The 27218-nt window shown below is 47.7% G+C and overlaps 1 long non-coding RNA gene across 1 annotated transcript; it reads left to right on the forward strand.

Annotated features, from left to right (window-relative positions):
* Positions 1–14789: 14789 nt before the first annotated feature.
* Positions 14790–24769, forward strand: LOC107209634. The gene is made up of 3 exons (XR_001523650.2): positions 14790–14865; positions 15354–15667; positions 21770–24769. It is a non-coding gene; the product is annotated as an uncharacterized LOC107209634 (long non-coding RNA).
* The last annotated feature ends 2449 nt before the right edge of the window (positions 24770–27218 follow it).

Raw genomic sequence — 27218 nt, forward strand, 5'->3', positions numbered from 1 at the left:
GTGAGATTTCTGAAATTTGTGCTCATTTCTTTCCCACTTGTTGCTGAACTCCTCTTGCTTTTCCTGCAGCTGTGTATTTCAGTTTTAAGGCTCAGAATGTGCTCTCCTCCCCTGCTTTACACCCATCTAGAAGATGACAACTTCAAACATCATCGTTGTTCTTGACATTTCATTAATGGCTTTCCCCAACATATCAGCAGGGGTTGTTTGTGTAGCTGATGGTGCTGGCAGGCCTGGCAAGGCACCGTGCAGGAACCAAACGAGGGCTGGTTGCAGCTCTCTGGGCAGAGGCCACAGCAGCTGCAGGATCAAGCAGTGACACTGGGCACCTCAGCCCAGGCAGTACCTTTAAGAGAAGTGCAGAACACTGTGGAGATGAGGTGTGCATTCACCTCCAGCTGTTGAGCTTGAAGCAAAGTCAAGCAGCTGCCTAGTACATCCCCCTGACCGGGGAGGCTCTGCCCAGGGTGAGAACACTGAATTCAGGCTGTTAAACACACAGCAGGCAGCTGGGTGATGAGCACTGGTGAGTTATTAGACTCTAATTAGCCAAGCCAGGGAAATGATCATCCAAGTGTTTCTTTTCAGCACTTGTCTTAGCCAAGCTCCAGGTGTTGTAGCAGAGCTGGTATTCTTCAGAGCAACCCAGATGCTTTTTATTCCTGTCAATCCAGACTTAGTCTCTGGATACTGGTGAGTCCATGCAGCATCCCAGTGGGCCCTGAGGGGTCTGATGTCTCGCATGCTCAGTGTGGGTTGCCAGCTGATGTTCCTCAAGCAAGTGTTGGAAAGTAAGGCTTCATCTTCATCCAGTTGCTTGCTGGATAGAAACATCTGATCTTGAGGCAAATGTGCCTCTAGGTTTTTGAGTAAAATTCAAGTGAATGAATTCTTTCAGGCTTTCCTTCTCATTAGTTTGTGGGTGTTTGAAACAGTTCTTGGTTTTTTCTGTCTTTCCCTCTTTTCTGTTAACTCTAAGCAGGCTGTGCATTACTGAATTGTTTGCAGCTACCCCAGTGACTTACCATGTCACAGCTCCTTAATTCCTTGAGGGCCTGTTCTTTGAGCTCTGAATGCCAAGTCGATGGGCAATATTATCATTATTTAATATTTATGCTTCAGGAGAGCTGGAGGCTCCAGTCAGTTCAAGACTTTTGGATAGAGTAGTGACAATACCCAGCAGCAAGCAGAATCAAAGCCTCATTTTGTTGATAGAAAAATTAGCTGTTCTTTTTGTTTCATTCTGTAAGCTAAATTTTTCATTCCTTTTGGAGTGTTATTATAGTTATCAGAGATTCATGTATTTATGTCAATAAAAGTGCATTAAGAAACAGTTGAAATGCTGGGGTTTGAGGAAATGTAACTCATGCATTTTTTTTAAACCAGTTGCAGTAAGTGAGATCCTTTAGTGAGAGCCTCCAAAATTTCATGACAAGGCTCCTTGTCATGAGACTGAGCATCAGTGCCAGGACCCTTTGGGAGAGAAGCAGAGAGAGAAGACCCTGTGGAAGCAGCAGACAGTTACAGACACACTGGTAGTCTGGCTAGACCCCTGGTTTTAAATCTACTACCAGGTACCAGTAAAGGTAAGGGACTTAGATTTTTTGCAGCTTCCAAACTCCCTGATCAGTATTGTTGATAACTGTTGCTCACTCCTTGCTTGTCATTGATACTCTAAATAAAGGCTTTAAGGGCTATGGTTGAAAACAAGAAATGTGATGTTTGAAGATAAATGTTTTGCTGTCTCCTTCTGCTTTGGAAGGGAAAGATCAGGCCAAATTGTTTAGGTTGCTGAAATCAGAGTGCCCTTTAAGACCCAGGAAGCCCAGGTCTATAAGCAAGCAGTTTACTGTGACATCTCAGGTACAGCTCCTTTGCCCTGCTTCTCTCGGCCCCAGTGAAGCCATGGTGCAAGCCTGAGCCCCCTGGGCTCCCCTGCAACTGCTGGGAAGAGTCCCTGGGCAGCAGGGCAGTGCTGGCACATCCCACTGCCCCTGCAGCTTCCAGGGGATCTCCCATACAAGCTGGAGACGCCTGGCTCTGGATCGCTGATCCCACAACAATCCAGGCAGTGCAGGGATAAGCTTTCATGCCGTAGCTTTGCCAGCATTTCCTCAAAGGCCCAAGAGCTACAGGGCAGAACTACTTTAGTGAATGAATACTAAAACTCTCCAGGCCACTGACCTCAGGATGGGTTCTTTTTACATGGATTCATCATTAGGCAGTAGGAGACAAGTTAGAAATCCTGGATTCCCCTCCCACTGCCCAGATGTAGCCAGACCAGAGGTGGCTGAGCCCTGCTGAGCCCAGGATGTCTGCAGAAGGACCATCCCTGGCCACCACCTGCTTCTATCCCTGCGTGGGAATTGTCACCTTGTGGCTCTCACTCCATGGTGGTGTTGCATGGGCCTTGCTGTGCTCAGCAGGATGAGCACCCTCCTAGGAAAACAGAGTCCAGGGAGTCTGCTGACAAGGTTTATGCTTGTTCTGTCTTCCAGAAGTATTGTCAAGTCCTTCTCAGGGAGCGGCTGTCATTGCCCCACCTGAGTGACCCCATCTCAGAGGTGGTGGTTTTGCTGTGCTGGCACAGGGTAGGGAATTCTCAGAGCTCACGGCATGGTTCAGGTTACCTTGTCCTTCCTCTCTGTCTCTGCATGGTGCTGCTTAGATGTTTTTCAGGAGTGGGAGATGGCTGCCAGATTTCCATTCAGCGAATATTCTGTGTTTGCCTACCTAGGAGGAAGAGGTGTGAGGCCCAAGGTCCTCCAGCAGCTGGGCTCCTCTTCTGGAGGGTGCTGCAATCCCTAGTCCAGCTGCTCTGTTCTTGCCTTCCTGCTTCAACTGATGGATACAAATGTCATGAAACAGCTTCTTATTTGCACAGTAATTGTGCAGGGTTTACTCAGCAAATGCCATCTACAATAATTACTCAGAGCTTGTGCTAACAAACTGTCTTGCTGCCCACCAGCTGCAATTGTGGGAGACATGGGAAGGATGGATTTAAAAAGTTGTTCCCAAGGGATTCCTTTTTCAGGGCTGTTCTCTTGGCTCTGGTGATGGGGTTGTCCAGTATTGCTGCAGGAATCTCCTGGAGCTGTGCCAGAGCAGCTTTTTCATGACAGAGAAAGAGGAAAGCTGCTTGCATGCAAGCCTTGAGCTGGTCTGGGACTTAAAGGAATCAGAGTACATGACGTGTGTTGAGAAAAAGGAGCCTGTTCCTGAATGACCCTGAAAGGCCCTTGGGAGAGCTTAACTCTTCCATTGGCTCCTTGGAAGAGGGATCTCAAGGAGTCATTTAAATGATGCATTTCCTTACAGATCAGAGCTGATCCAGTAGATTGTTGGGGTGGGAATTATCCCAGAGTCATGGTCCCATCATTTTAAACTCAGCATCGCTTTTTCAGATTAAAAACTCATGGCCAAATCGAAAACCAGCCCAAGTGGTGGGTTAGAAATAGGAAACCAGATCTAAAGCATATCTCCTGAGGGAAGACAAGGGTCCATATCTTCTCCTGGAACATCAGGAGCTGGTCCCAGGCAGTTCAGAGCCAGGGACTAGCACTAAGGCAGCCTGGAAAATGCAGGATAGCAGAAGGATTTACCATACTGAAATGGAAATCTCCCCCAGGCCATGAGACCAGGCTGCCCCTGCTCCTCACAGGAGAAGGCCTCGGGCCCTGGCTCCACTTCATCTTTGAGGAACTGAACATCAGGGAGGTTTTAGTCAGAGCAACCCAGAAATATGAGGTGAGCAGCAGGGTTGGAGTGGATCCTGGTGGCTCCTGGGGCAGCAGTGAGCCTTATGGACCTGTGGAATTCCTGGCAACTTGGGCAGTTGTGATACTAGTCAAATTTGAGGCGATTCTTGGAATCTAAATGTTTTTGATGAGGTTGGAAATGTGTGTCTTGCTCCCAATCCCTGCTTTTAGGCAGCCTTCCCTAGAAATCAGCTGGGAGGCTTCCTGCAAAACCCCTTGGTGCATGACAGCAGCACTGGGTCAAAAAGCTGCATGTTCAGAGGCTTTTGTTCCAGTCCCAGGCACAAATCACCTTTGTGCTCAAGCTGTCCAAAAGCAGCTGGAACAAACTGGCTGCATTTGAGTTCAAGTCCATTGCAAAAGGTTTTCAGTCAAGTCCTTCCTGCCTATTCCTGGGAGTCAGAGAAAATCCATCCATCCCCCTGGCTCAGCACTGGCTCTCAGAGGGCTTGGGAGTGCTTTTCCTTGCTGACCAGTCCCTCACCACACTTCAGCTGTGGTGTATCTCTGACTCTAGAAAGAGCAAAATGTTTCTGGAAAGGAAGAGAAGTAATTTTCTACCTATTTGTCTCCATCCCAATGGTGACAAGTCTGCAAAAAAATGAGAGAGCAACCAAAAGAGGTAGAAAATGAAGCACTGCATCATGCCAGACACTTTCAAAAGCTTGTTTGTAGCAAGGAAGGACACACTGAATTTTCTTACCAAAAGATTGTGCTCTCTATACATTTTTGATGCTGATATTTTGCTACTTCTGTATATCAATTTATTATTTTCATTACATGAGAAAAGGTGAATGAGTAAATTACACTTTTAGTGCTGTGCTAAGCAGCTAGACCTCAGCTAAGGATCCTCAAGTGAGGGCTTGTCCCAGCACATCTGAGCCATGGGCTGGTAGGATAACGTGGGCTAGGCAGGAAAGCTGCTGCTGGATGCTCTGGAGCTTTGGAACTGGCTGTGTCTGGGATGCTGCTGTTGGGAGGCACTGGATCAAGGCAGTAAAGAAATTGAAGGACTCTGCAGTCGAATTTACCAATCGAGTAAGGGAAATGGATGAAAAAAAATAAGAAGGTTATTACTCTGCAAGAGAAGAGTGGTGAGTGGGTCTGACCTCAGTAAAGAAACAATTATGCTGGCTTTTTGTTTGCAGAAAACTGCAGCCTTTTCTTTTTTTTTTAAATGAAGAGGGAACATTTCACAATCAAATAATTTATTCTCCTCTGTCCCTCCCCCAAACTGGTCACGGGATGTTATTGCATAAGCAGCTTTCTCCTTGAGCAAGGGCAGGTTTTGCTTGTCAAGATGCGTAAAGCAGAACCAGTGGCAGTCTGGTGAATAAAATAGAAGATACAGTTCGCATTGACTGGCATCAACTATGAAATAAATCTGTGAGTCTTGTGGAGCTTCAAGTGCTTATTTCAGTGGATGATGGTGACTTTTGCAGTTTGAAGCCTGTCTGCTAAATGTGAGGTGGTGTGTTGGCATGTTTGGTTGTTTAAGCCATTGCTCTTGGCTGTGACAGCTGGTGCACTGGTGACAAGCTGGTCCTTTCATCTGTCCTCTGTGTAGAACTGTTACTGCAGTGGATGGTTGAGACTACCCTGGATTTTTGTCACAAAAACCTGCCCATAATGACTGTGTGTGTCAAGATCTGGAAAAGATCCTCCATGGAAACACTAGTTCCAGATAAGAAATATCTAAGTAGGGAATCTGTGGCTGGGAAGGCTGGTTACAATGAGTCCACTTTTGTAGGGACACCTCCGCATCCACCACATTACAGATGGGGAAGCTGAGGCACATAGGCATCTCTGGGTGTGTGTTTAGGACCCTTCAGTGGACCAGCAGCAACTCGGGGGCATGTCCTGCCTGCCAAGGTGCCCTAAGGCCCATCAGCTGCTGACCACTTTGCTTTGGCTGCCTCCTGTCCACATGGGTCCTGGGTTACTTGAACCCCACGGTGGCTCTCTGTTATAACACATATAGATGTGTTATATGACTGGCTCTCACAATTAAGGGATGGATATTGGAAGTATGTTAAGACAAGTTTTACTGATGTATGATTATGTCATTGTAGTTTGTTGTCTGGACACTCTCTGCTCTCCCCATGGTGCCCTTTCCCCCTGTATTGTCACCACACAGCCTTGGTTCGCAAGGTGGCAGGGACAGGTGGAGGGAGGACATGCCCATGTGCCCCTTGCATGGGGCAGGCTTACTGCTGGGGAGGCGTGGCATGACAACACCCCACCTCCAATCAAGTTGCAAGGAAGCAACTCTCCACCAATGGACAGTGAAGAAGAGTTGACTGACAGACTTTGGGTGGGGCCAGAGTTGGCTGATGAAATATCAGGGCTATAAAAGGTGGAACTGCGAGTTTGTGGATGAGTCGCTGGCGGTCAGCCACACTTGCAGTGTGGTCCCTTTTTCCTTGTTCATGCCTTTATTGTGTTTGTGCAGGTTTAATAAACCTTTAACATTTTTAAGTGAGTGATTGTTTCTCACATTCTGACAGCAGCTTTTATCCACTGCAGCCCTAACAACACCTGAACCCTTTGCAATTCCCTTTAAAAAAGCCACTGCCTCCCTGTCTTTCTGCTCACAGGGGCTGTGTCACAGGACTGAATTTTCATTTTGATGTGCCTGCCCTCCACTTTGGTGACATCTCCTTTGGTGGGTGTGCCTTGGGCTTGCACCAGAGTGTGAGAGGTTTGCGTGTTGCTGAAATGGAGCACTTGAACATAAGAGCATCTGTCACTCATGTTCCTCCACAACAACCTCTTCAGGCTGTTAACTCCAGGGCTGCTGGTGCCTTAAGGCAGCACTTTGCCATCATGAGATCAAATAGGACCAAAAGAATAAAACTCAGTATTTTCTGGTGTCCTTCATAGTGTCTGCCCCAACTTCTTGATCCTTGCCAGCAGAATGACTGAAAGTCCTTATCCAAGGAGGGCCCATGGAATGGGATTTCAGGAGAAAGGAACTTGAGCTATTACCGGTCTCTATAGCTACTCTGGGCATATGTTCCTGTTGGAAGGCAAGGGTATCATTTACCCACCCAACATTTAGTGCAGGATGTTAATTAGTGCTGTGAGGGCACCTCATCGCTGACCAGGTCAGATGCCCTGGCAGCGGGGTCTGCCTCAGGCACCTGTGTCTCCTACGTCAGCCCAGCTCGATTGAGAGAGCTGGTGGCTGAGTACCCAGAGCATTGCCTTTGAAATGCAGATTCCAGTTCTCCATCTCAGGCTCACAAAAGGCTTTTTACTGAGATGATCTACAGTATAAATGTGAAATCAATTGTGGATTGATTGAAGGGCCATTATCATTCTACACCCAGGATGCCTCTGTGTTTTCATGCTGTTCATGGACTTTTTAAGAAAACTCATTATTTTTCCTGAGCTGCTTCCTCCCTTCCCTGCATCACTGCTGAGCTACTTCTTGTTTTCTTTTGAATAAGTGAAGTAATAAGAAAGGCACCAGGCAGGAATATGGTTCTGTAATAGGAGATTCATTCTGCTTAATCTGATTTAATTCCTAAGGCCTCTTGTATCTTTCTTCCTTTTAACTGTGCCACTGACTTGTCTTCATCTGATGACCTCTGTGGCACTTGGGATTGTGAAATCTGTGTCTATCCTGTTTGTGCCAGTCCTGCCTCTCTGTTGAAGTCACTGCTGGAGCTGGCAGAGATCACTGTTTATAGGCATGGAGAAGCTCTGGGCTGTGCTTGCAGTTGGGTTTTCCTCCCCATCTGTGTTCAAAAGACGCTTGGTAAGCAGGCTGTGGGAGATGTTTCCTCCACACATAGCTGACCAGCCAAGCCATATATCCCCTGCAGAGCAGGTTGTGGGCTGGTGTTTTGGCTCTGCAGGACATTCCTACAAGGTGTTGCTGTATCCCTGGTTTTCCATTATGGAAACCAAGTCTCGGAGCTGAACTGGTGCAAACCTTTGCGGGCAGCAATCACAGCCAGTGCGCAGCCTGGGTGTGATGTCCCCGTTTGTTGGGTGAGGTGGTTCCTAATTGCTGATCTCAAAGTAAGGCTCAGGTTTGCCTCCAGTGGAGTGGGCTGTGAGTTGTCAGGAGCTCAGTCGGGTTCCCCCAAATCAGGAGATGCTATAAGGATCCTGCCCAGAGAAACTGCTTTAGGGTGCTTTGCATCATGTTCTAGTTCCTAATTCCATTCTCCCTTTCTTTTACTGCAGCTTCTCCTTGATGAAAAATCACTGCTTTTATATCTTGAAAATGGTGGGAGTGTTGGTGGAGTAGTTAACAGGGAATTTTACATACTGAATTTTCAGAGAAAATGGTCAGTTAAGGTATACACTCATCATTGAGACAGAAGTGGTGCTGATTTGAAGCAGCTGAGAGAGCTCCTCCCCAGCAGAGAGAAATTTGCAGTGTTCAGCATGGCTAAGACTAGGCATTGCCAAGGCAGCAATCTAGGATCAGCATCAAAGGGAACTGAGGTGAGCTGTAGTTCAGATAACAAAGAGCTAAAATCCAAGAAAAGTTTTATCCTGCCAGAACATTCCCATCAGGAATAATGAGATAATTGATGTCTAAAAGGATATTTGTGTCATTTTCTTAGGTTTTCCTCACACCTTGAGGTGCTGCCTGTCTAACACCTCCTTGGCACCCATGGTCTTCAACCTCCATGTTCCTGAGGATGGTTTGAGAGAGCCCAGTATTTGCAGCTCTGTTCAGATATTCAAAATCACTCATCCATTCTGGAGGAAGGGAGCTTGAGGTTTTATGAAGTCAAGGGAATTTGAAATAAGTCCCTGCAGAGGGACCATTCACTCCCTGGGATCCCAGGATATTGAGGTATGGGAAGAGTCTAGCCAGTGGGGCTGAAGCTTTGCTGGTGTGTGGGAGGGCTTTGGCTCTGCCAGCTTTGAGCATCGTGTGAGTGAGAGGTCTGCATTGGTGTGAGGCCTGTGTTAGCTGGGTTATTCAGGATGTTCTGGAAGGAGCACTGTTTTGTTTCCAAAATCACAAGCTGAAATCAGGTACCAGATGGTCAAATGCAGAAGTCATTTTTGTGTTTTTGAGAGTGATTTCTTTGATTGAAAATGGGCAGAGGAAGGATGAAGACTGAAGGTGGCTGTTAAAGAGAGAGATATCACTGTATAGAGCAGTTTGCTTTTCTTCGTGCTCTTCTCCTGGGGAGCAGATCAATAATATTGGCTACAGGGATCTTTAGTGGGGACAGAAAATACTCTGCAGCCACAAAGTGCCCAGCATCTGCTGGGCCACACTTTGCCCTCAGCTTCCTGCTGTAAAGCTAAACTCACTGTCAAGACATCTGATGTCCTCTGCATGTATGTCATTGTACACAGATGAAAAATTGGTCCCTTAATTTGAATACAGTGGTGAGTATTAGTCTAATGGTACTGGAGGGGGGGCAGTCTGTGAGAGGCTTGCAAATAGTCTTGGGAGGAGTATTTTCTTCTCCATGTTGTCTGGGTTGAGCTACTGGAGCTGGAGCCAGCCCTGACACTGTTGACTTGTTTGTGTTTGTGGATAAAGTATTGGGTGTTGTGTGAGTCCAGGCTCAGCCTCTTGGGCCAAGGAGGAGCAGGGTGAATTTTCCTCTTGCTGCTTTTCCAGCAGTTTTGGGGATAAGAATAAACAGTCCTTCAGGTCCTGTTGAGAAGCACTGATGCACCATTGGGAAAAGAAACTTTGGTGTTGGGGTTTTGCTCAGCTGGCTTTGCAGTTATTCTTCAGGCTGTCATTAGTGTCCTTCAGCTGTGTGGCTGCTGGGCTGGGATTTGAGTAGTCCCAGCTTCCTCTGGCCTTGAACCTTTGTACAGACCCAGCTCCACTGTCGGGAAGCCAGGAGAGAGTAAATAGTCTCTCAAAGAGAGACTGGAGGAGGAATAACCATCTTGTGAGGATGAGCATCCCTTGGGTTGAGCAGAACTGGGCTAGTGACATGAGTTGTTAAAGGAGGTTGTATAAGCTCTTGAAGAGTTGCTGTTGCTGGACTCTGTAGCTTAGATTTAGAGTAGTAAAGGCTTTATGATTTTTATCCTCTCTTTAGTCTTCCTGTTCCCTGCACCTCTCAGCAGAGCAGAGTCCATAGTTTCCATCTGAAGTCTGTGTTTGCCTTACAGGCTGGGAAACGCTCACGCTGGAGGATTGAACCCAATAAAGGAGTGGTGGCCTGTGATTGTTACAGCAAACGTGGATGACACAAAGAAACTCCAGGACAAGGTGAAGCTGTTCATTGACAACAGCCATATGAACTTCATACCTGTCTGGACTGTAGGCACTGGCACCACAATTGTTGCCAAAAAACTGTTTACTCCAGAGCTCAAGCTCGCTTCAGGAAGGAGATATCTCAGCTCCTGCTTCTTTTGTGGGCTCAGCAAAGAGCAGCTTTGGTCCTTCAGACTAGATCTTCTTCAGTGCACAAGGTCCTGGCTCTGTTTGCCTGAAGCCAGAGATTCCCTCAGAAACATGTGATGGCCATTTGAAATTTGCTAGATCGAAAGCCACTGAAATGGAAACCAGTTGCTAAATTATTACTGAATTGTCTTTAGTTTTAATACATTTATTTCCTCACTTTATCAAGTAACAATTGGAGGAAAACAGCATGTCCCAGCAGTGTTTGGCTGGAAAATGTTACATTACCAGTATAGCCATATTTCTCTTTGCAATAACATTGCTTGCTTTTCTGTTCCCCAAGGAGCATAATCTCACAACAGAAGCGGTAGCTTTTGGCAGCTCCTCGACTAAATGAATGGTGCTGTTTTATTTCCCTTTTGCCTGGGAGTCTGGGAGGAGCAGCAGAATTTGTCTTTGCCCTGTATCCTCCTCTGTTCTTCTACAGCTGCCCAGCCAATCTGTGCTTTATCAGATCAGACCTAGTGTCTCTTTCCTCTTCTGCCTGCTGCCTCACCATCCTTTCCATGGCAGGAGCCCAAAGCAAAGACAGGCCAGGATGGCTGCAGCACCAGCTCCAAAAGGGAGAGGAAAGCCTCACTGAGGTTGGGCAAGGTGCATTGAGACTGTTAGGTGAGGGGCTTCACTGATCCTACCACCTGTGTCTGAAATCAGACACACTCTTGTAACCAGGAGAAAGTGGAACCTTTTCAAAGTGCTCTTTGCTTTGTGCTGGAGAGTTCTTAACATGAGAATTGTCTTCTCAAGGTGCCCGTTCTTTTCCCTGACTACAAAGAGGGTCCACAGTTCTCACAACACCTAAATTTTTGAGTAGAAAGAGTAGGTTAATCCTACTTTAGGTGTTTAGGATAGAATTTTCTGGGTTAAATATATACCAGCCAGCCATCCACATATGCAGGGGCATTGCAAGGAGCTGTACCCTAGTCCAGCATGTCCTGTGCCCTGTGCTGCTGCAAACTGGCTACACAAGAGAGTGGACAGTGTCAATCTGCTCAGTGTCATCATGCTCTGCCTCTTCCCTTCTGTGCCCACCTGCTTGGTTTAGGGCTGTTGCCAGAGCTGTCAGCTGCAGAGCTACTACTGGGTGAGCTGAGATGGGACCCAGGGAACACTGGGTGTTCCCAGAGCTACAAATTCTGCACCTACCTAGAGCTTCTCCAAGTTTTCATCCATTGCTGTCTCCAGCATCAACCATTTTATACTAAACTGGTACACATCAGTTCTTAACAGTTTTCCAGAGCAACTTTCTTCCATACCATCACTTTTGCTGCCACATTTTCTGTGCCTTCAAAAAACCAGTAACTGCTTCAGGAACAATTTGTTTCCTGGTCATGCTCAGATTTATTGAGAGTAAAATAACAGCTCCAGACTAGCCTGCAGTTAAGGTTTCTTTACATGAAGGAATCAATTTCCATTGAACATTCATTTTGTTTTCTGTCTAGCTGGAGTTATTAATCTCTTGTCACTCCATTCTCTCAGCAGCCAGACTGCACTTGCTGCTGTCTTCCTACTGGGGAAACTTCTGTTGACCCTGTGTTCCCACAGTTCGTTTCTCTTGGAAAACACAAACCCAGCTGCACTGTTCTAGCAAGGGGTGAGATGTTGGGAGTGATTAAGGCTGGATGCTCTTCAAGAGCTATGGGGATGAGGGGGTGCTGTGGCAGGGGCCCCACCAGTGGTGCTCAGATCACCAGATGAGTCTCTATACCCTGCAGCTCCTCAGTAGCATCTTCAGAGGAAGCCACCCGAGGCAGCAGCTCCCAAGGGAAAGGCAAAATGGCAGTGAAGCTATTCTTCCCTGTGCTTGCAGCCAGCTCAGTGTCTGATACAGTGAGACCTCCAAGGAAGCACTTTGGAAAAATCCTCAGAGTGTTAAGTAGCTGGTGATGCTCTGAGATGAGGCAGCAACTGAGAAGATGCTTTTCATGAAGATTTCCCCTGGCTGTATGCAAACACACCAGCTGCTGGATGGTGATAAACTATGGGGCAGCCAAGACCGGGCTGTGGCTGAAGCTTTGAGCTTGGGCAGCCTTTTGGTTGGAAGTGTTATTGCAGAGTGTGCAGTCAAGGAATGCTATAAGAGTGCTGAAACTGAGTGACCACATAGAAATAGTAGCTCCCATGACATTTTTCATCTCTACTCCTCTTCTAGCTTCATTCCCTGTCATTACCATTTCCAAGTGACAAACACAGGACGACACATCCATCGGCTGTTCTGGGCCACAGAAGGTTTCAACATATTTCAGCAGCATCATTGTCCCCCTGCCCTCGGTGGAACTAAGAGTAAAGATTCTTCCCAGAGCCCCAGACCTCACAGCCCCGTGTTTAAGCTGTGGCCACTGATGATGGACCTGAGGCTGGGCCATACTGTGGAGATGATTCTGGAAGGCTGCTCCAGCACTGCCCAGGTGAGGCCCCTGCCAAGGGCAGAACCTTCCCCATCAGATCTCTTCCACTGGGGCTTCTTCTGCAGCTCCTTGGCATTTGCCTGGAAAAAAGGAGCAAATGACTTCAAGAAACTGTTTTAAGGCCACAGGTTTCCATGGAAGCACCAGTTGCTTTCCTTGCTGGCCACCATCAGTTGCTAAGGCTCTTTTGTGTTTCCATAGCTACCAAAACCCAGTGCTGATCCCAAAATACAGGCTGACGGAAATATTGCTCCTTCAGGGCAAACAGAGGTTACCAATGTTGTGTGCTGAGGCAGAAAGGGAGGGCAGGGAAAGTAAGTTACACTTAAGACTAGATGCCAGGCAGGAAGTAAATTAAACAAATCCCAAATGCTTTATTCAGGAGAAGCAAGGAGTAAAACAGAAGCCCTGTGAAGGGTGGGTGTGTCTGGGAGCAGCATTGCTTTTTGTTTGAAGACAAACATGGGCAGAGGGCTGGTCTAGCCCTGAGTCCTGGAGGAGGAAAACACAGTGTGCCAGCTCTAATGATCAGTGTGGTGTCTATCCATGTGGGAAACTGTTCCCAGGGATCATTATAATTGACAACTTGACTTTTGCCAATATTTCCATAACCACTCATTGCAGTCTCTCAGTCAGCCCTGGTGTCCCAAGGGCAGCCAGGTTTTCCAGCACCATTAGAGAACAGATCAGAGGAGATTTTAGCAGGATTGTGGATATTCTCCTTTCTGTGCCTTTTTTCCCAGGGAAAATGCAGCTCTACAAAGAAAATGCCAGCTAACCCTGGTGTGCATTCCCTCGCTCCAGGACCACTGGGCACACATGGTGCCCAGTGGTGTGCATGCATGTGAAATGTGCATACATGAAGCTCCTGCTTATACTGGTATTCTGAGAAAGGTGCCTCAGTGGTAGCTTGAGGAAGACCTGCCCAGTTGCCTTCAAAGGGACTGTCCCTGTGCAGTTCTGAGCCCAGAGGTTTTGCTGGAGAGGTAAATAGAATGATCAGGGTACTAGTGAGGATGTCTTGCCTGGAAATCCTAAATAGCATCGGAGAGTTCAGCTGTGGCTACCTGACTCCTTCAGTCAGAGCCTGATGCCCCTGGGTGTGGGCTTTCCATTTTCCTTGCATCCAGAAAGATTCACAGTCATCAGGCTGGTCAGCAGCCCAACTCCCTGCCTTGCATGTGCAACACAGATGACTCTCAAGTCTGTGGGCTCTGAGGAGGAGTTGGGTCGTGGTGTTGTATGAGAGGGAGGAATGAGAAACAAAGGGAGGCATTTGGGGAAGTAAAACTATGAGAGTATCATGGTTTTGAGTACCCAGCTTAAGGAGGGTGTTTTGCTGTGAAGTGCAAGACATCTCTGTTCCTGGGGAGGTTTCTTTTAAAACCTGCCCTAGAAGGCCACAGGGCATCCTAGGAACAAGTGATGCCTTCCTTACCTGAAGGCAGGCTGGCTATTTGAGTTGTTTGGGTTTTCACATGGATTATTTCTCCTCCACTTCCGAGAGTTTGCTGGCACTAACCCTTCTATCACCTGTTTCCCTTGATATATGGATTCTTTTTCTTTTTTCTTATTTTTTTAATTGATTCCTACAAATTTCTGTAAGCATTATGCTTACAAAATCACTTCATTTTACAGAAACAAGGAAATCATGACTGCTGACTTGATGACACAGAAACTGTTTCATCTAAGCCCTCGTCCTTGGAAAGCCCCAGCTCAGCTGTTGCACATCTCAATAACTTCCAGTTGGCTACCTAATGTTGCCCTGCCTTCATAGTCATTTAGACAGGCTAAACTATCATCCTCATTTTTCTGCTCTGCTCTAACAGCTACTGCTTCCCAGATCATCTCATGCCAAGCACTCTGCCTAAGGGAACTGAAAGCATTAGAGTGAACAGAAGTCTGTCTCTTCCCAGAGGAGAAGCAGCTGTCAGAAAGGTCCCCCCAATGCTTCACAGGGACACTTACCTTGTCTGGGCATCAAGAGAGGAAAGCCTTGAAAGTGCCCTGGTGGTTCTGCACTTTTTGTGGAGTGAAGGTCACTGTAACAAAGGCATAGGAGAAGCAAATCCAAGCAGGATCCACACTGAAAATGTTACTGATGTGTCTGTCAGACTTGTATGTGCTTTCGGGGTTGAAAAATGTGAAATGCTTCAGAAGAGGGGGTGGGAGGTCTATGGCTACTTGAGATTGTTTTTCCTTGTCTCCTGTTTCTGTAGCAACCCAGTGCTGTCCTGGCTCTTCAGTCTCTGCAGTCTCTGTGGACCGGCAGCCCCTTGCTTCAGATTCCAAGGTGAGCATCTGTGGGCTCACTCAGTGGGGTTTGAAGAGGAAGGATGTGGTGGTGCATTTCTATTGGGAGGTCCTCGAGTTGAGAAGTTTATTTTCTAGTGTCAAGAGTGGATTGGCCTGAACTGAATCAGCAGAGCTGCTGAAGGAATCAAAATATTAGCTGAATTGAGAAGTTCCATCCTGGCTTTAAGGCACAAGGAGGAGGGAGCAGGCAATGTGGTCTGGGCAAGGCATGCAGTAAAGGTGTCTCCTGGAAAGCATCCCAGCTCTCCAGCAGCCATCCCCTTGTATTGCTGCGGAGCACAGAAATGTGAGCCTGAGAGAATCTCAGACCAGAGCATGGTGCCTGCACACAGATCCTCACTGTAAAGAAATGAGGGTGAACTGAGAATCCCATGCTGGGGTCATACTTTGAATGTTTACTGTTTCCTGTTGTCAGACCTTGGGACTTGATCACAAAGGTGATTAATGCTTTTCATCTCCTTGCAGCCCATGACACTGGATGTAGGGGAGGAACTTTATCTCTGCATCCAATATAACCCAGCTTATGAGAAGGATTTGAACAGCCGTGTGGCAGAGAGGGTTCTCAGGATGCACTTCATGGATCATCCTCGTGAGGAGCAGATCACTGTTCGGGGAGAAGTGTACTTCCCAAATCTCCATCTCCAGACCAAGGCCATGGACTTTGGCTACATCATGAATGACACTGAAAAAGTGCTGAATGTGGAGATGACCAACTGCAGCCCAATTCCTGCCCAGTACCACTGGTCATTCCAGACAGACAGCCAGGTGAACACTGTAAGGTATGTGCACCTTTGTGCTCTGCTTAAAGCTCTTCTTCCTGGTGTCCTGTTTGTACTTTGCAAAGATCAGGGCTGTTTGTCTGGGATTTGAAAAAGTATTTTTGAGCTTTCCTTATGGAAACAACACTGACCAGCTGTGATCAGGCTGGAAGCTCAGGGAATAGGTGATCTCTCCACCAGTTTGATGCTAGTGTAACCTCCATACTGGATCCCCTGGGAAGGAAAGCTGCTTTCCCAGACATCTGAGGCCTGAGGCAAAGACAACCTCAGTGAAAGGAATTTTGGCCTCTTCAACCACACTCACCTTCACAGAGCAGCTTTTTAGTGTTTGACAGAGATCAGCAGGTTCTGCAGCTTTAAGGATAGCTGTTGTGTGGAGCAACATCTGAACACACCTAGAAGGAAGGTCCTCCTGGGCTGGGCTATGCTTCCCAAACCCAAGAGCAATCCTGCATTCATACTGGGGCACATGTATAAACACATTCCTGGCAGTTCCTCCAGCTGACCTCTCTGCAGAGTGCAGAGGGCTGAGCTGGGCAGTTTTCATGACAGAAGCAAACTGTTTTTCATAATGCCCCAGGAAACCAAGCCAATTTAACCATTGGGCATCAAAGTGCTGCTGTTAAAAAGAATGGAGTCCATCCAGAAACAGTTTTGCTCAGCGGACACAGCCTCTTGGAAGCCATAAATCAACTGTGGCTCTGAGGAGGGCTTCAGAGAGAAGTCCTGGACCCTGGGGCAGCAGCTACTGCCTCCCAAATCTTCTCATGCCAAGCACTCTGACATTGTGCTTACAGATTAAAAAACAGTCTTGTGTCTAAAAACACGCTCACTTTACAAAGTGCCTCAGGAAGCGTGGGGAGGGCATTCAGGATTGCACAGCCACAGGGATCCTGCTCTCCTATCCCACAAGACCCATTTCCAGCTGAGTTTTATTAAATCCCAACAAGTTTTTTTGTGTGTCCCTTCTTGAGACACAGCAACTTCAGGAGCAGACCCTGGAATGCAGAGAAAAGTTGCCAAAATCAGGTGGAGGGATGTGGAGAAGAAGGAGCAGGGCTCTTAGCTCTGCTTGGAGGTCCCCGCTATCTTCAGCCAAATTAGATTAGGGTTTAATTACAACCTAAAGGGGAAATCTAATTTTGATGCTAGAAAAATGCATATATTTTACAATAACAGAGAAACAAGCACATTCCAGTGAGGTCCGCGAGGAATTAATTTCCTCTGGGGCCACTTGTTGGCCGCTTGCCTGTTTCTCTGTATTCCCATTTTTTTGGAAGCAATTTAGGTTTTTGGAAATGGGAATGCTGAATCAGTGTTCAGCTTTTAATCACCCCATCTCCCCCTCAATTGGCTTTGCTGGACCTCAGCCTGCAGGCACTTGCTCCTCCTGATGCTGAGTCACCTGAGCCTGTGGAGTTGGTGGCAGCTGAGGGTCCCAAGCATCTGGCAGGAGAGCAGCCTCTGCTCCAAAGGGTTTGGCATGGCCCCGTTGCTGGCTCTTTCCTGCTGGGGATGCTCTGACAGCTCCCTGTTCTGCTCTGCATGTTAATTAAGCAGTAATGTATTTTCTCTGGGTCCCTCAGCAGCCACCATGTGATTGTGCATGGCAGAGCTGCAAATGAAGATGGTCTCCAAGCTATTAACACCTCAAATTGCTCATCAAGAGCCCGGCAGAAGGGCAGCATGTCACATATTATTTCTGGTCCACATTAAGCACTGTTGGTATTCTAAGCGATCAGAATAAACTAATTCAGTCTGACACCATGGGAATCAGGTATCAAGACTCAGGAAGGTGAGATCAGTACAAGTGAAGCATCCGTATATCTAACCTTGCTGGAGCCCATCAGCAGAGCCTCCCATCACACATCTATTTTGGCCAGGTGAGGAAAATATTTTTCTGTTGGACAAGACTCTGTGTGCTTAGATCTTCTTTTTCGTCCAGCAGTTCCAGCCATTCTTTCCTCTTCACTCTCTAGTCATAGCTGCTGCTTTCAGCAGAGCAGTGGTAGAAGCAGCAGAGTCCAGCTGTGGCTGTGAGGTTGGACGTTCCCAACCCATGCCAATCCATGTCCTTTCTCTGACACTGTGGAGCCATGTGTCTCCTGTGGTTACTCTTTGTCTACACCTACAGGGTTAGAGACAGACTGAGAACAGGCTCTCTTCACCTTTTTTTGATCTTTGATAGCTCAAAGCTGAGTTAAGCCTTTGCAACAAGAGGTTTTCTGTAGCATTGGAATGGATCGTCAGTATCTCATCACAGGAGATACTAAATCTGGAGTCCAATTCAAATATTTCGCCCTATTTTTTACCTTCAAAGTTTCTTCTTGAAATACTGATTTGTCCTCTTTCTAAAGGCAGTAAACAGCTCCCCAGCTTTCTTTGGGTTTTCCCTCCAAAGGAAGACATTCAATACAAAGTACATACAAGGATATCCCTAGAGACCTGTGACAGAGGCTGCAAAAGGCTCATCCCCAAATGTAGCTTTTCTCTATAGCTTTCATCCTTTATTCAAGACCTTGCCATTTGCATTGATCATTGCTGTTCCTGCGTCACCTCTTTGTTCCCTCTGTGCAAGATGTGTTCCCTCGCTGGGACAAAGCTAACAGGCACTGAGCAGTCCGTGTGCCAGGATGGATCAGCAGGAAACTGCACCTCTGTGGCACATGTCAAACCAACTTCATGTGTTGATCTGACATCTCTGGATAGTGGGAACATCGTGGCTACAGATCTAGGGTAATGAATTGCCAGTAGATTCTTTGGGGAAAGGATTTGTTGAGCTAAACACGTAGAAAATTATTCTTTTCATTCAGGATTTTCTTGACCAAAATTTGTTTTGAACAGAAGCCTTTCTCCTCCCAAGTGGTTCTTCCTACAACATTAGTGATTTCTCTTGTCTCTGTCATCTCTCATTGCATGTCCCCAGGCAGGTGTCACTGCAGGGATCCTGTGAGCCAGATCCCAGCCTTGGTGCTGACCAAAAAAACCCAATTCTGTGTTATAGTTGATGGGATTTTGCTTTGTTGTTTTTATAACAAGAAAGGAATGGAAAATGCAGACAGTGAAAAAGAGTGCAAGGCAGAAATCTGACAGCAGCGCTCTGTCAACCACTGACAGGGAGAGGCAGGAACATTGGGAACATCCATCAGAAATGCATTCTTCTCCCATGCCCCTGGTACTGGGGAGTTTCAGATGAGTGACAGTAGTGCACACCCCCTTCTTTCCCCTGGTGCTCTCAGCTCCTTAGGGCCCTATGTTTTGGGCTTTGGTAGTCCCAAAGGTGCTATTTCCCTGCTTAAATCCCCTGGGTAATGTAGAAAAGGAGGGCTGAGCTGTGAGGCAAAGACGTTCCTGATGTGTCCCTCAGCTGCAGGAGGTTTGGCACACACCAAACCACAGTGGTTTTGTCTCCACATTGCAGAGCAGTGATTTTCTTGGTGTAACAGAGAAGTTGTTTCCTGTTTCTCAGAGTTGGAGGTTCTTGGAGCAAGTGCTGGGTGCTGGGCAGGGATCATTTGTGGGATGGCCGTGTGATTGCCATGAACAGCTTGCAGAGAGTCTCGCTACTCAAAGGCAGAGGCACTGGGGAGCTGAAGCAAGGGAGACTTAGAAATTTGCTACCTGCTTCATTCAGACAGAATGAAAAGTAACTAAGATGCTCAAGTAACTAAGATGCTCACCAAGGGGAGGGTTGTCAGTGAGTGTGTATTGTACCAAGTCTGTAGTAGAGACACAAAGCTGGACACGAGATGTAGGACAATGATGATTTGTCAGGACAAAGATGGGTGGTGATGATTTCCTATTTTCAATGTGGAGATGATTTCAGTTTTTCAGTGGACTTCTACCTTCAGCATAGTGATAGTCACCATGCACCTTCCATCTCTCTGCCTCTTCCAGCATGGTGCTGCTCTTTTCACAGCTTTCAGGCTGGAAAGTCAGCTAGCCTGCCTCCAGGCCTGGACATGACACCTTCTGGTTGAGCTCTGGGTGCACTACAGGACATTTGAGGCACCTTCTGCCTCATGGCTTCCACCCACTGTCACACACATGGAGGAGTTTGACACGAGACATTGCAACATAAGTTGGAGCCCAGAAGAGCTGCATGGGAGTCACTTTAACTCTTACACTTGGGTTTGGGGAGCCTCAGCTGCCTCAGGAGAGTGACAGAACCTAAGAGCTGTCATTCCTCACTGGACTGGGTTTTGGAGGGGTGAATTCAGGGTATAGGGGGCAAAGGAGAAAGCATTGCCTGGGGGAAAAGCACTGCACATCCCAAGTGCTGGCAGCAGGTTAGCTATCTCCCTAGCTTTGTACTGTGCCATCAGGACCAAGCCTGGGAGATGTTCATGTGTCATCGATGCCTGGATCAAGCTGGGGGGGGTTGGGTGGGGATTGCCTTCTGATTTTGGAGCCAGTCAGCAAATGCTTGCTGGAAGGTGACTTCTTCTTGCTCTGCCAGCACTGATCAGCTGCAAATCTGGGGAGCAGCCAGCTTCTGCCCTTGCTTTCTGCACATCTTCATTAGCCAAAGCTCACAGTGAGAGCCCAAGGTACACAGGCTCTGCCAAGGGCATCCCTCTCCCTGTCCAAGCCATTTTGCCAGTGCTGCCTGGATGGCTTCTGTGTGGATTTGTTCTGGGCAAGAGGCTCAAGGCCTGTTTCAACAGAGCTTGCTTATGAAACAAAACATTGATGTTTCTTTTTGATTTGTTGGCAGGAACAGCCCTGACTGCATGTGTCAGTGATGAGTAAAGTGACATAATCTCAGACCTCATTTCTCTTAATTTTTCCATCTTTTCTCACCCTTCATTCTTTTCCTGCTTCCTGCGAGCTGTGCATCAAACACCTTTCCCAAGAAAAAATCCATCTGAACCCCTGGCTCAGCTCTGCCAAAAAGTGCTATTTCTAGTATGGCTGTGCTCTTTTCTGGTGCCTCCCTGTCTTCAGAGGGTAAATGAGGAATCTTTAAACTCTTAGAAGAAGAGGCTCAAGCCCCTTGTGGTAAATTTGAATCCAGGTGCCAAATCTTTACATGTTTTTTGGTGTACATCTGCACTGGGGATTTTTGTGCTGATTCCTTCTAGCCCAAGGTGGTTCCTAGTCAGGGAGCCCAACCTAAAACTAAATCTTATGACAAGGAGCATCATCCAGATGCTTCTTGAACTCTGACAGATTGCTGTGTATTGTCTTTGCCAACTCAGAGAACCAGCAGCATCTGGGTTGTGGTATGAGGACTTTGGGATGTTAGGTATGTGTCACCACTCATCTGTATGCCCTGACTGGGACAGCCAGGAGCAGAGCAAGAGGGGGCTTCAGCTTCCAGGTTGATTCAATGGGGTTCAGCAAAGAGCAGGGCAACCATAGAAATGCCCATCCTAGAATTAGTGGTGTGGGGTAGAGCAAGGATTGATTCACTCTCCACTGTGTCCTTAATGTAGCAGAGGGAGGTAGGAGCTCCATGGGGTCGGGATCCCCAGGCGTCCTCTGGGCCCAGCTGCCATGCCATGCATTTTCAACAGTGCCTGACTCAAAGCTGTTTTTTCAGTGGCTCTGCCCTCGGGAGAGTCATCCTTCTCTTCCCCAGGAAACCTTTCCAGCTGGGAGCTTGCTTTGCATGTTCCCCTTCACTGGTAACTGTCACCTCTTTCCTGCCTGCTGGCCTCTGCCACCACCCGCTTGTCCCCAGCGTCACTTGGACCAGGTCAGTCCTGTCTGGTCATCTCTTTTCCCATCTCCAGGAGCTCTGTGAGACCATTGGACTGTGGAGCCATCCTGGGAGTATGCCTGCCTTGCTCTAGGTAAAGCAGGGAGGAATTCTGATGTACCATGTGAGTGGCCCTTAACAATAACTCAGCAACAACAGTAACATCTAATCATTAACATTAACATTTATTACATGTAAAAGCCCCCCACACCCTTAATCTGATTTCTGTCAGGGTGAGGATGTCTGCACCTTCTGGGCAGGAGATGGATGGCAATGCTGCCATACTCAGCAGGGTGGAGCTTCAGTGTCTGATCTATTTTGGGATTCGACCCTAGGAAGTATATTAAACTGAAGCTTTTTTTGGTTTGCTTTTCATTTTGTGCTCATTATCATTGCAGCTTTACCTTCTCCTTCCGTGCCCCGTGGTGACCTGCTGCAGAATCCCATTTGGAGGGCTGGGGCTTCGCTGCCTGCCCGGGATGTGTCGCATCAGCGCAGGCCAGTGGAGACACCTTCTGGGGTTCGGCAGAAGTGGCTCAGACGAGCAGGAATATTTCCTCTTAGGTGAGGGCTTCAGAACCTGCTCCATCATTTCACCTCCGTCCTTTCCTCACCCTGTTCTTGGCCCCATGGAAGGACAGCAATGCTGGCAGGCAGAGAACCCACCAGCCATGCTGTGAGCTTGTCTACAGAGTTCAGCTTTTGGGATCCAGCTTCCCTCTCCTGCAGCCTTTGCCCTAAGAAGAGGACTGACTGAGAATCTCTCTTTCCATGGCTGGAAGCCTGTCAGATCTAGCCAGGAGCAGCCTGCTGCTCTCAGGTGACTATGTGGGTTGACTCTCAGTGGGTTGGCTTCCCACTGATTCCTACTTGCAGCCATAGTCCTTGTGTTTTCAAGCTCTCAGCACTGGCCCCCATGAAGACATCGTAAAATGGTGAATATCCAGATCCTGGCCACAGAGACAACTAGAACACATCTCTCCTCCTTTGCTCTCCATTAGAGGAGTCAATAGTCATCTGTTTGCAGAGCTGATTTTTGAAGTAGCTGCTAAGATTGTACTTGGTGCAGATTCCTTTAAATAGCACCTCCAAATTACAGCTGTCCGGGCTTATTTAATTTTGAACAAAGACTACAAATTGTATTTATGTTAGAGCTGCTGATTTGTTCAGAAGGACCTTTGTCTCCAGTCTGATGGAGAAGCATTTTTCTGTCTCACAGAGAATCAGGAGCTCACCTGATGCTTATAAATCCCCTGTTGTGCAAAGCATGAGGAAGGAAAAGATTTAATGGCTTCTGTCATCTGTACAATCAGTGCAAGTCAGAATAACCACCGTGAGAGACTACTTCCAGGGTCACAACTTGTCAAGAGAGGAAAGTACAGCTGCCTAAGGATGATCTGTACAAGGACCTGCTGTGCCAGCCTGCAGTGCTGATTGTGGCTGGCTCTGGTCCAGCTCACCTCGGACCAAGTGGCTGAGGAGCTTTAGCACCTCCACCCCAAAAAATTGGATGAGCTACACCCCATAGGAATATTCTGAGAGAGGCATGAGCCATGTTGCATGAAGCCTGAGGGGCCTCAGACCCTTCTCTGACTTTTCTTCTTGAAAGTCATGTACAGTTGTGGTCTGTGGGTTTCAGCAGGAGCTAAGGACAGTGAACTCAAAAATCAAATCTTGCAAAAATCCTTGAGCTGCCAATGGCTTGTTCCAAAGTACCCTTTTAATCTGCATCTGATTGCCTGGAGGAGAAACTCAAAGTGCATCATGTGAGGCCATTTAAATACCTCCTGGGTGTGTGGCCTCTGGTGCTTTGTCCTGGGATCACCTGGAAAGAGGTGGTGCTTTGTTGGGAGGCTGGTTTTCACACAGTGCCCTGGCTGTGCCTATTGGGTGGTCCCTGGGTGGCCAAGCTGTGTGATGCTGTGCTCTGGGGAAGCAGTATCTGGCACTGTTGTGTGTCCAGGAGTTGGCCGTGATGATCCTTGTGGGTCCTTTCCAACTCAGGCTGTTCCATCAAACTCTTGTATTTAATGTGGAATGGGGGTGGTGGCATCTGATGCACATCCTCTGTGCTGGCAGGGACCTCAGGCACTATCATTACTTCTCTGTCCTGATGTTGGTGGCTCTTACAGAGCCTGAGCTGGCAGGGTCGTGTCATCCCATGTGACTCTTCACATGTGGTTTGCAGAAGCAGTGTGATTTCTATCTGCTCTATTTTGGGAGGTGGGTGTGGGAAGTGGTGTAAAACTGTGTCCCCAGCAGGCTCAGAAACCACCACACAGGCTGAGATACTGGTTTTTTGGTAATATTTCAGAGGCTGGGACCAGTAGGTGTCATAGGATTGTCCTGGCCCTCATAGGAAAAATTCCTTTCTCCCTGGTGTCAATCCACCTGTGCTCCCATTAAATTCCCACATTAATTCCTGGATGCATTTTGTCTTGTGTGAGGAGTGGCTGGGTTGGGTGAGAGTGACGCAGAGGAGCTGACGGTTTGTTGTCAGTCCTTCCAGCTCCAGGCTGACCTGCTTCTGTCAGGAGGCTTGGTCTCGGCTCCACAGTGCTGGCAGAAGCACTTCCACAGCCCTTTGGCCCCTCTCTTTTGGGATGGGTACTCTGCAGGTGGAGGAGATGCTCTCTGCTCCTTGCCTTCCTCCATGCATTCCCAGCCTTGGCCTGGAGTGTTTTCCTATGAAGTGCGAGACATCTCTGTTTCTGAGGAGGTTTCTTTTAAAACCAGCCCTAGGAGGTCACAGGACATCCTAGAAACAAGTGGGACATCCACAGCTTCCCTGGGCAGCTTGTGCCAGTGCCTCACCACCCCCACAGCGAAGAATTTTTCCCTAGTATCCAAACCTGCTCCCTTTCAGTTTGAAGCCTCCCCCCTTATCCTGTCAGTACATGCTCTTGTAAATAGTCCTGCCCCATCCTTCCTGTTACTCCTCTTCAGGTACTGGGAGGCTACAATTAGGTCACCCCCAAAGCTTTCTCTTTTCCAGGCTCAACAATCCCAGTTCTCTCAGCCTTTCCTCATGGGAGAAGTACTTCATCCTTCTGATCAACTTGGTGGCCTCCTCTGGACTCGCTCCAGAGGTGAAGAAATATCTGCTGTGTCACAGCGTCATGGGCAGAGAGACAGTAAATACGCAGATAATGCAAGTGCTTTTCACCTGCGTGTTCATTCCTCCCAGTGTGCAAATGCATTCCACAGAAATCCCTTTCCCGGGGCGAAGGTGTCTCTGGGCTTGCACCCCGGCATTTAACAGAGTGTCTGACGGCCGAGAGCCCGTGTGCTGCGTGTTCTTGTGCTCAAGCGAGCAATCCCAGCCGCTCCTGAGGCGGCTGTGAGCCGGCCGGAGGCGGTGTCCCGTGTCCGCGGTGTCCGGCCCTGCCCGGCCGGGCCCTCCCGCCCGCTGCCCTCAGAGCCGGAGCGCTCCCCGCGCCAGGCCGGGCTGAGGGCGCGCTCCCGTGGCCGAGCGCCGCCGCTGCAGCCTGTCTGCGGCCTCCTCGGGAGTGCTCCCAAAGGAGCTGATCTGCTTTGCCATCACGCTCAAATAAGAAATGCACCTCTGCCTCCAAGGGGGAGACATTAATGGTTATCTTCTTGCAGCTGCTGGGACAGTTGTCTGTGTTGTATCTGTCCATAAAAAGAGAAAAGGCTGCAGAGGAGACTGTTGCTTTTAGCACACATCAAGGAAAGCACTGTGTGCTGGCAGCAGGAGGTGGCACTGGAAAACCACAGCTTTTTAACAAACAGGTGAGGAAAAAGGATCCCAGTCAGGGGCATGTGGCACAGTATGTGTGCTCATCCTTGCATTACTTTGATGCCCCTGTACTTGGTGCCTCCACATTAGAAACCTGATGATGAACAGGCCACTTCAAGAGAGTTTTACACAAAATAAATTCAAAAGTGCCTGGCAAAATAACAGTACACCAGGCACATGGATTTTTTTCCCTTCCTTTCTTGGGTTGCCTTCCCTGCAGGGCAGGCTTTTCTCTATAGAAAGGCTTTTGAAAAGATGTTTCAAAAATAGTTTAGTTTATCTCTTTCAGAAAAGTCATGAGACTGCCTTAGATTTCATGGGTTAGCTTAAACTCTGAGGGAAGGAAATAAGGTCAGTTCCCAAGGAGAATGCAGAACATAACAAATGACCCATCTCTCAGGTGTGGAACAGAATTTGGAATGAAAGGGTTAAAGGGGCAAACAGAAATCCCAGCATATACATCAGCCTGGCTAAATATCTTCTTCAGTTTTTAAACTATTTTGATTGAATGTTTCTGGGTTGTCAAAATACCCCTAGCCCTCCAGAGCTCCCATGGAGAAAATAACTTAATTTCAAATGTCATTAAAAACAAAAAAAGAGAGTGGCATTAAAAATAGAAATACACCAGCAGTTACAACAACATTTTTAGTCAGACTTTCTCCAGCAGTGAGGATGCAATGTAATTACAGGAAATGCAATTCCCACTGTGATTTCTCTGCAGGTTCCCATCCGACACAAACATAGTGGCAAGCCAAATCATAAAATTTGAGCAGTATTACAGATTGAAAGGTTGACACGTACTGGGCTGCAAGGCAAGCATTTGGTAGCATGAGGGGGGCTACCAGGGTGGCTTCTGGGAGAAGCAGCCAGAAGCTTCCCCAATGTCTGACAGAGCCAATACCAGGTGGCTCCAAGATGGAACAACTGCTGGCCAAGGCCAAGATTATGGTAATGGCACATGGAAGAGAAGCTGGGTGGCCAGGATACAATCCTGGAAGACTTAACTTCTTCCATTGGAAAGAGATTTCTTTGGAAGACATTTCAGTGACTAGAGAGTGAAGAGGTATGAATGGCTGGAACTGCTGGACGAAAAAGAAGATCTAAGCACACAGAGTCTTGTCCAGCAGAAAAATATTTTTCTCACCTGGCCAAAATAGATGTGTGATGGGAGGCTCTGCTGATGGGCTCCAGCAAGGTTAGATGTATGGATGCTTCAGTTGTACTGATCTCACCTTCCTGAGTCTTGATACCTGATTCCCATGGTGTCAGACTGAATTAGTTTATTCTGATCGCTTAGAATACCAACAGTGCTTAATGTGGACCAGAAATAATATGTGACATGCTGCCCTTCTGCCGGGCTCTTGATGAGCAATTTGAGGTGTTAATAGCTTGGAGACCATCTTCATTTGCAGCTCTGCCATGCACAATCACATGGTGGCTGCTGAGGGACCCAGAGAAAATACATTACTGCTTAATTAACATGCAGAGCAGAACAGGGAGCTGTCAGAGCATCCCCAGCAGGAAAGAGCCAGCAACGGGGCCATGCCAAACCCTTTGGAGCAGAGGCTGCTCTCCTGCCAGATGCTTGGGACCCTCAGCTGCCACCAACTCCGCAGGCTCAGGTGACTCAGCATCAGGAGGAGCAAGTGCCTGCAGGCTGAGGTCCAGCAAAGCCAATTGAGGGGGAGATGGGGTGATTAAAAGCTGAACACTGATTCAGCATTCCCATTTCCAAAAACCTAAATTGCTTCCAAAAAAATGGGAATACAGAGAAACAGGCAAGCGGCCAACAAGTGGCCCCAGAGGAAATTAATTCCTCGCGGACCTCACTGGAATGTGCTTATTTCTCTGTTATTGTAAAATATATGCATTTTTCTAGCATCAAAATTAGATTTCCCCTTTAGGTTGTAATTAAACCCTAATCTAATTTGGCAGAAGATAGCGGGGACCTCCAAGCAGAGCTAAGAGCCCTGCTCCTTCTTCTCCACATCCCTCCACCTGATTTTGGCAACTTTTCTCTGCATTCCAGGGTCTGCTCCTGAAGTTGCTGTGCCTCAAGAAGGGACACATAAAAAAATTTGTTGGGA

Source organism: Parus major, chromosome 11 (assembly GCF_001522545.3).
Source record: "Parus major isolate Abel chromosome 11, Parus_major1.1, whole genome shotgun sequence".
Classification (NCBI taxonomy): Eukaryota; Metazoa; Chordata; class Aves; order Passeriformes; family Paridae; genus Parus; species Parus major.